General features: G+C 40.2%; 1 protein-coding gene across 7 annotated transcripts in view; it reads right to left on the bottom strand.

Moving 5' to 3' along the window:
• The window catches only part of R3hdm2 (R3H domain containing 2), a 165851-nt gene that overhangs the window by 133180 nt on the left and 22950 nt on the right, over positions 1–9721 (bottom strand). For 5 of the 7 annotated variants that reach the window (XM_017800856.2, XM_017800859.2, XM_029568805.1 and 2 more), the window contains one exon: positions 9449–9516. The exons of 1 other annotated variant lie outside the window; for it this stretch is intronic. The gene's annotated coding sequence lies outside the window, so the exon portion shown is untranslated. Of the gene's footprint in view, positions 1–9438; positions 9517–9721 lie in introns of all 7 variants that reach the window. One more of the 7 variants, XM_029568803.1, reaches the window with a different exon arrangement.

Genomic DNA, 9721 nt, shown 5'->3' with positions numbered 1-9721 from the left:
TAAATAATTAAAAAAAAATATATATATATGGCTTTCAGATTTCCTTAATCAAGGGTTAGAATGCTATAGCAGAAGGAGATAATTCAGAATCAAACCTATTCAGAAACAGATGGATGCACTGATGGATTTAATGATTGAGGTGCTAAGGAATGACTCAAAGAACTGCGCTCAATGCTCTACTATTAAGCTACATCCCCAGCCTTCAAAGTAGATTTAAACAACATAACATTACATATAAGACACAAGTACACAGAATGGTAGAGGGTAAAAGATACCTCAGCAACACATCCTACAAGGCATAAGTGAGAGTAAAGTGTGTCAACAACAGGGAGAGTTGCTGTTGTGCTTTCTGTGTTACACAAATCCCAAAACCACCCAAGATTCTTACACAAAGATTTATTTTAATAAGACAGCATTCTCTATATTGGTCTAATCTTAAAACATGTCAGCAAAACTCTTGGTGACCTCAAAATACTATTAACAAAAGACACATGGTATTTCTGAACACTGGAAAAATAAATTTCCAGAAGCCCTAAATTCCACAATTGAACTTGTATGAGTTAACACAACTCGGTCCTGAACAGAATTCAAAGACTTCTTTTTTTAAGATTTATTTTTTTATTTGTGTGTGTGTGTGTGCGCACGCGCATGTATTACATGTGTGCAGGTACCTGTAGAAGCCAGGAGAAGGCATCAGATTTCCTGGAAGTGGAGTTACAGGCAGTTGTGAGCCAACTGATGTAAGTACTGGGAATAGAACTTCCCTCTGGAAGAACTTTTTCCAAAAACAACAACAAAGGAAATCATTGAGAAACAGGGGCATTGTTACTTTTAAAAATTTGTTTACTGATGGGGTTAATAATACACAGTTGGTGACCCACATCTTGTTTTGTTTAGTAAAGATTAAATAACAATAGTCAACATTTATTTAAATGTTTTCCCACATCTAAGCATTATACCTATATATTAACTCATTGAATTGTTGTACCACAGATGATAGTTTCTATTACTTTTTTTTTTTACAAGGGAAACTGAGGCATTTCACTGTTATGTGACTTGCCTCAAGACTTACAGCTGGCATAGTCACAAATCTTATCTACCAATAGTCTGCTCCTACTGAATCCTCTTTACCCAACTACTACAGTTAAGTTCCTCATTAGGGTAAAATTAAAATTAAAAATCTGTGGTATGGTGATCTTAAAAAATTAGTGTGGTTTTTGTTTTGTTTTGTTGTGGTTTTTTTGAGACAGGGTCTCACCGTATAGCCCTGGCTGGGCTGGCCTGGAACTCACCAGAGATATACCTGCTTCTGTCTCCTGAGTAAGATTAAAGTCCTGGCCAATATAAATTTTATTTATTATCTTATTTTATGTGTATGAGTGTATTACCTGCATGTATGTAAGTACACCTATATGTACAGTGCCTGAGTAGGTCAGAAGAGGGCTTCAGATCCCCTAGAACTGGAGTTATCAATGGTTGTTAGCCTTCATGTGGGTGCTGGGAACTGAACCTGGGTCCTCTACAAGAGCAACCAGTGCTCTTAACTGCTGAGCCATTTCTCCAGCCCCAATCTCAGTCATTTTTTGATTAATTAAAAATTCTTAGTTTTGAAGCTCAAGCGATGGCTCAATAGTTAAAATTATGTGCTGGGGCTGGAGAGATGATTCAGTAGTTAAGAGCACTGACTGCTCTGGCAGAGGACCCAGGTTCGATTCCCAGCTCCCACATGGTGGCTATGAACTGTTCTTAACTCCAGTTCCAGGGGACTCCAACACCCACTTCTGACCTCCGCGGCATTGCACGACACAGGGGCACTCACATACATGCAGGCGATATACTCATACACAGAAAATAAAAAAATAAAATAGCCAGGCTTGGTGGTGCAAGCCTTTAATCCCAGCACTCGGGAGGCAGAGGCGGGTGGATCTCTAGAGTTCAAGGCCAGCCTGGTCTACATAGTGAATTCCAGGCCAGGTGGGGCTACTAGGGGACCCTGTCTCAAAAAAGAGACCAAAAAAATAACATTAAATTTAAAAAAGTATGTGCTATGCAAGCAAGAAGACTTAAGTTCAAATCCCCAGCACCCACATAAAAGCCAGACATGGCCATGCATGCCTGTAACCCCAGCATTGTAGGGTAGAGAAAGGTGGATCATGGGGGCTGGCTGGTAGAGAAACATAAGCTTCAGGTTCAGTGAGAGACACTGTCTCAAAAAATAAACTGAGCCAGGTGTGGTGGACCACACCTTTAATTCCAGCACTCTGGAGGCAAAGTCAGGCAGATGTCTGGTCTACATATCGAGTTCCAGGAGCTACACAAAGATCCTGCATCAAAAAACAAAAAACAACAACAACAAAAAAACCCTAACAAACAAAAAAGAACTTCAAAGCCACCCCAAATCCTCCGGGCTTCTGAATGTACACTTGTGCGTGTACACACCTGCATGCACACATGTACACATGTGCATTGTAACACACAGAAAGTCTTTTTTTGTTGTTGTTTTTTTGAAACCAAGTCTTACAGTAGAGTCCAAAGGCCTTAAGTTGCTATACTCCTCCAGCCTCAGCCTCCTAAGTGCTGTTTACAGTCATGTACTCCCATGCTTAGTGATTAAAACTCTCTGGAAACCTGAATTTTTATATTACATTATATTATATAGAGAGAGTTTTTCTATATCAGGCTTCCTCAAACTCATGATCCTTTTACCTCAGCCTCCCAAGTGCAGGGTTAAAAATACCTGCCACCACTCCCGATTTCAATATTTCTTAAACATTTTATTTATTTTTATTTTACGTATTTTAATGTTTTGCCTGCCTATGTAAGTGTACACAAGCATGCAGTGCCTGAGGAGGCCAGAAGAAGGCATCAGATCCCCTGGAACTGGAGTTACAACTGCCATGTGGGTGCTAGGACATGAACCAGGATCCTCCACAAGAACAGCAAGTGCTCTTAAGCACTGAGCCATATCTGCAACCCTGGTTTCAATAATATTTACTAATATAGAAGGAGAATAAGAAACTGAGTTCAAGTTTCAGCATTTACAAAAAAAAAAAAGTTTAAGATTCAACCAGGTATGGTGGCTCACATCTTTAATCCTAGCACTGAGGAGGCAGAGGTAGGAAGATGTCTTTGAGAGATGCCAGCCTAGTCTACATAGCAAGTTCCAGGCCAGCTGGGGCTACAAGGAAACCTTGTCTCCAAAAAAACAACAACAACAACAACAACAAAAACCAAACCAAAAAAAAAAAGTTTGAGACTCACTAAACTAATAACATTTCTACTCACTTTGTAGCATGCCAGTAATCTCAGCACTTGGGAAGCTAAGGCAGGAGGATCACCGTAAGTTTGAGACCAATCTGGGTTACATAACGAGTTCCAGGCTAGCCTGGACTACACAGTAGGACCCTGTCTAAGGAAAAAAATAACTTTATTGATTGGTACAATCAGAAGCAGATCTAACAGAAGATTCCCAGACCTCAGCCAGTTAATGAAATATGACCTAATTCCAGAAAACAAGTCCAAAGAAATATATTCTTCAGATTGTTTTGAGTAGTCACATGCTATAGCCCATATAAGCTCCAAAACAAATATTAAATCTAGACCAAGTTGGAATGAAAAGGCTTCTTTAACTGATCAACTTTACCTTTTAAATATAGAAATTGTGATTTTTTACAAATATGGCCATTCTTTTGAGAAAAAGAAAAATAGAAGATAAGCATACAATCCCCAGAATTCAGCAGTACACCCCAAGAGTGCCCAAAACAAGAAATGCCATACCAGCTGGACATGGGTTCACATCTATAAATCCCAACACTTGGCAGGTTGAGGCAGTAGAAATACCATGAGTTCATGGTCAGCCTGGCCTACAGAGTGTCTCAAAAAAACAAGCCAGGTTTGCCACATACCTTAAATCTCAGCACTCAGGAGGCAGAGGAGTCTGAAATAAGCCTGGACACAGAAAAACAGTATCATTCATGCTTCACAGGTAGAAATATATAATGGTACAGCCACAGTGGAAGACAGTTTGGCAATGTCTTATCAAATGAACTATATCATTTTCATACTACTCAGAAATTGCACACCTAGGCATTAATCCCAGATAAGTAAAAACTCACATTTACAGAAAAATCTGTACATGAATGTGTATAGTGGTCCTACTAACAATAAAAACTGGAAGCAACAACACGGTTCTTCAACAGTCAAAAAATTAAACTGTGGCATAGCCATATCATGAAAAGTACTAAAAATAAAAGGAGCAAATTATTAATATCTGCAACTTAAAGAACTCTTCATTCTCAGGAGAATTATGCTGAGGTAGTTTTTAAAAACCTAACCGTACTCTTTGGAGGTAGGGGGTGCTGAGGATCAAACCCTGGGCCCTGTACATGCAAAGTTCTCTTTCACTGACCTAGAGTCCTATATAATTGTTAATTCCATTTATATAAAAATTCTCAAAATAACAATAATACAAGATAGAAAATATATTAATGGTTTCCAAATATCAGGGATATTGGTTGGGGCATGGGGCGGAAGGAGGTGGATATAGTTATTAAAAACAATATGAAATATCCTTGTGTGAACTATTCTAGACCTTCATTGTAAATACAAAAATTCAAAGAATGAATGATGAAGCTGTATAGAAACACATACACACAAAAAAAAAGTGCATGTGTTTCCTGGGAGAAAACTCTGAATAAACACTGTAGACTTTACCAATGTCAATTTCCTGGTTTTAATATTGAACTATAGTTATACAAAGGTACCACTGAAAATTAACTAGGCAAAAGGTTCACAGGATATTGTTGCTCTTTTTGGGGGGTAGGGAGGGAACTTTCTAAAAATACATACTTATTTCATAATAAAAAAAAATAAATGACTCGTGGCCAGGCATGGTGGTGCATGCCTTTAATCCCAGTACTTGGGAGGCAGAGGCAGGCAGATCTTTGTGCGTTGGGAGGCTAGCCTGGTCTACATAGTGAGTTCCAGGTCAGGGAGACCCTGTCTCAAAAAGACAAAAAAAATATATATATATATATTTTTTTTTATATATGAGTAAGAAGTATTGAGGGTATGGTTCAGTGAAAGAACATGAACTTTAGCATGCAAAAACACTAGGTTCAGGCCGGGTGTGGTGGTGCATGCCTTTGTTTTTTTTTTTATTTTTAAATTGTTTTTTTTTCATTTTTTATGTGTGTGAGTGTACTGCCTGCATGTATGTGAGTGCACTCCTGTCATGCAATGCTGCGGAAGTCAGAAGAGGGCTTTGGATTCCCCTGGAACTGGATTTAAGGACGGTTCCATAGCTGCCATGTGGGTTGTCGGAATTGAAGCCGGGTCCTCTGCAAGAGCACTCAGTGCTCTTAACCGCTGAGCCATCCCTCCAGCCCCAGGCGCACGCCTTTAATCCCAGCACTCAGGAGGCAGAGGCAGGTGGATCTCTGTGAGTTCAAGGCCAGCCTGGTCTACATAGTAAGTTTTAGGCCAGCTGGGGCTACAGGGAGACCCTGTCTCAAAACAAAACACCCTAGGTTCAATTCCTCTCACTAAATAATAAATAAATGGGAAGTTATACATATTATAGTTAGTAAAGAAATACATGTAAGTTATTATACTATATTCTCTTTTAAAAAAATTCTTTTTGGAGTGTGTGTGTGCACTTGAACATGTGCACATGTGGGTGTCATGGGGATCAGAGAACAACTTACACAAATTGGTTCTCTCCTTCCACCATGTGGGTCTCAGGGATTGAACACAGGTTGTCAGGCTTGGCAGCGAAGTACCTTTACCCACTGAGCCATCTTGCCAATCCCTTAATTACATTCTTTATATGCAAAAAGCTATAGGAAAAATTGAGCACAGAGGGAGCTAGATAAGATGACTCAGTGGTTAAGAGAAATCCTTCCAGAGGACTACAGCTCAATTCAGGCACCCATGTCAGATGGCTCATAACCACCTGTAACTCCAGCTATAGGGAGATCCTGAACTCGATGGGTACCTTCACAAATGTGTGCATGTGCAGGACACACAAACACACACACACACACACACACACACACACACACACACACACACACATCCCCTAATTAAAAATAATAAAAATAGGGGCTGGAGAGATGGCTCAGCGGTGAAGAACACTGGTTGTTCTTGCAGAAGACCTGGGTTTAAATCCCAGCACCCACATGGCAGCTAACAACTGTCCTTAACTCCAGTTCCACAGGATCCGACAGCCTCTTCTGTCCTCCACGGGCATTGCATGACAAACAGGCGCATTCACCTACATGCAGGCAATACACGCAAACACATAAAAATAATAAAAATAATAAGAAGAAAATAAAAATAAATATTTTTAAGTCAACATGACAGGAACAGAAAAGTCTCAAAAGGACCAAAAAAAAAAAAAATGCACACACACACACACACACACACACACACACTATATAACTAAGGCTGAGAAAACAGCTCAATCAGTAAAGTGCTTGCTGCACAAGGACTTCAGTTCAATCCCTAGTATCCATGTAAAAAAGTTGAATGTGGTGGTGCATGCTTGTAATCCTAACGCTGGACCAGTAGAGACAGGTGGACAGAATACTGAGGTTCACTGACCAGTCAGCCTAGCCTAATAAATAAGCCCCAGGTCCCAGTGAGAGACTTTGACACGGTATGGATCTTGAGTAAGGACACCTGAAGCTGATCTCTGGCACACACACACACACACACACACACACACACACACACACACACACACATAAAAACTGCAATGAATCCAGGCGTGGTGTTGCACGCCTGTAATACCAGCAATCAGGAGGCAGAGGCAGGTAGATCTCTGAGTTCGAGGCCACCCTGATCTACAAAGTGAGTTCAGGCCAGCTGGGGCTACAGGGAGACCCTGTCTCAAAAAGACAAAAAAAAAAGCCTGCAATGAAATTACACAATGCATAAGTAAAATGTGGATAAATTCAAGTATCTTAACATACATGTCAGAGGTGCTTCCAAAGAAGAGGATGAGAAGAAAAATCGGTTTTGGTTTTTTTTTTTGGTCTTTTTGAAACAGGATCTCCCTGTAGCTCCAGCTGTCCTGGAACTCACTATGTAGACCAGGCTGGCCTTGAACCCACAGAGATCTGCCTGCCTCTGCCTCTTGAGCGCTGGGATTAAAGGTGTGCACCACCAAGTCCGGCATCGAAAAATGGTTTTAAAAATAGTAACTTAAAAGTTTTCAAGCTGGGCTGGAGAGATGTCTCGGTGGTTAAGAGCACAGAGCACAGGCTGCTCTTGCAGAGGACCCAGGTTCAATTCCCAGCACCCACATGGTGGCTAACAACTGTATGTAACTCCAGTTCCAGGGGATCTGATGTCTTCTTCTGACCTCCACAGGCACTGCACAACACAGGTGCACTAACACACATGCAGGCAATATATTCATGTATGTAAAATAAAAATAAAAATTTTTTTTTTTAAAGTTTTCAAGCTGGGGGGCTGGAGAAATGGCTCGGCGGTTAAGAACACTGACTGTTCTTGCAGAAGACTCAGGTTTGAATCCCAGCACCCACATGGCAGCTAACAACTGTCTGTAACTCCAGTTCCAGGGGCTCCAACGGCCTCTTCTGTCCTCCGTAGGCATTGCACAACATGAGTGCACTTACCTACGCGCAGGAATAATACTCATACACATAAAATAAAAATAATAAATTAGCCGGGCATGGTGTCACGAGATGTTCCGAGGGTTCCAGGCACCCGATTACCATCTGGATTATGGATAATTGTAGATAATGCATAGGAAGATCCTGCATATTAGCTAGGCAAAGTATGACAAAATTGACTTTGTGAACTAAGCAAGGCCAATATGAGAATAATATTGCCAAAATGTTGAACAAATCTTCAAAGGGTTTTAAATAGTAATAGCCTGGCATGGTGGTGCATGCCTTTAGTCCCAGCACTTGGGAGGCAGAGGCAGGCAGATCTTTGTGAGTTCAAGGCCAGCCTGGTCTACACAGTGAGTTCCAGGACAGCTGGGGCTACAGGGAGACCCTGTCTCAAAAAGACCATAAAAAAAGAATAATATTAAAAGTTTTGAAGCTGAAGCCAGTGAGATGTCTTAGATCAAAGCACTTGCTCAATTCCAGGGATCCACATGGTAGAAGGAAAGAATTCACTCTGTTCTCTAACCTCTATGTGATGCAATACAAAGTATTCAAACTGGAATATAATTATAAATACACTGATCCACCAAACCCCAGTAATACCAAGGCATTTCACTAACAAATTATTTAAAACCAACAATACAGAGTAAATTTTAAAAACAATCAGAGAAAAAGAATACATAGAGAACAAAGATAAAGATGACAAAATTCTTATTGCAAACTATTCAAGCCTGAAGGCAATAAGATAAAGAGACAAAGAGATAGCTGGTGGGTAAAAGTTCTTGCCACCAAGCCTGATGATCTTAGTTCAGGCCCCAGGACCTGCATGATGAAAGAAAACCAACTTCTACAGGTTGTCCTCAAATCTATAGACACACACACTCACACACACACACACTATGCAATAAAAAGTTTAAAAATCTTGCTATTTGAGAGCTAGGCATTATGGCACACACCTTTAGTCTCAGCACTCAGGAAGCAGAGGCAGACAGATCTCTGTGAGTTCAAAGCCAGCCTGGTCTACACAGCACGTTCCAGGCAAGCTCCAGCTATAGGGAGACCCTGTCTCAATAAGACCAAAAAAAAAAAAACCTTGCTATTTGACACCAAGTATTGCTCAATTGTGCAAGCAGGCCTCAAACATGTGACCTTCCTGCTGAGCCTCCTGAGTAACTGAAATTACTGCATGTACCTCCATGCTCAGTCTCTAGAAAAGTTTTAAAGTTAAAAATCCTAGACTGGATTTTTCTTTACCAACAGTGCATCTATTGTTTCTAAAACAAAAAGTATGATGCATCTACTAGTAGAAAAGATTATGAAATTTCAGTTCAGTCAATCAAAACCACTATATATTAAAGCCAGGTGTGGTGGTATACACCTTTAGCCCCAGCACTCAGGAGGCAGAGGCAGGAGGATCTCTGTGGGTTCCAGGCTAACTGGAGGCTACAGGGAGACCCTGTCTCAAAAAGACTAAAAAAACAAAAAAGCAAAAACAAAAACAAAAAAACCCCACTGTATATTCATTGTATTTACAGGAGGGGAACATGTGACATTATCCAACCCAAAGTACCTGCATCTCTCCCTTGGAATGTAGCAAAAGACTTTTTTTTCCTTCCTTCCTTCCTTTCAATTCAGCTGAACTCAATCTTGAGATACACGGTGAATCTCGATTTCCTCATCTATTAAATGGGTACAATAATATTTCCAACCCCACAGGATGTGTGAAAATTAAAGAAGAATGTAGGTATAGTGCTTAGTTTGATGCCTAGCAAGTAAAAAGTGATCCATAAAACATTACCTGTTATTACCTGAATAAATGCTCAGTCTCCATGAGTCCAGAGCTGGTATGGTATCTCATATAAGAAACAAGTTTAACCTCAAAAAAAAAAAATAAAAAGTGTTAAGGCAATTTTAAATATTAATACCTTGAGATTCTCACGGAAAATAAAGAGATCTGATTCAAAATCCATAGCATCTTTTTTGTATCTTCTTTCTCAATTTCTTTTGCTCGCACTTCGCATAACCCCACACCCTGCCTGAACCCTCTATAGCAATTACCATTCTCAGTTCACAATTTTTTT

Source organism: Nannospalax galili, unplaced genomic scaffold (genome assembly GCF_000622305.1).
Source record: "Nannospalax galili isolate Female #2095 unplaced genomic scaffold, S.galili_v1.0 scaffold340, whole genome shotgun sequence".
Lineage (NCBI taxonomy): Eukaryota > Metazoa > Chordata > Mammalia > Rodentia > Spalacidae > Nannospalax > Nannospalax galili.
The sequence above is the reverse complement of the archived record's forward strand: the minus strand, read 5'-3'. Positions and strand labels throughout refer to the sequence as shown.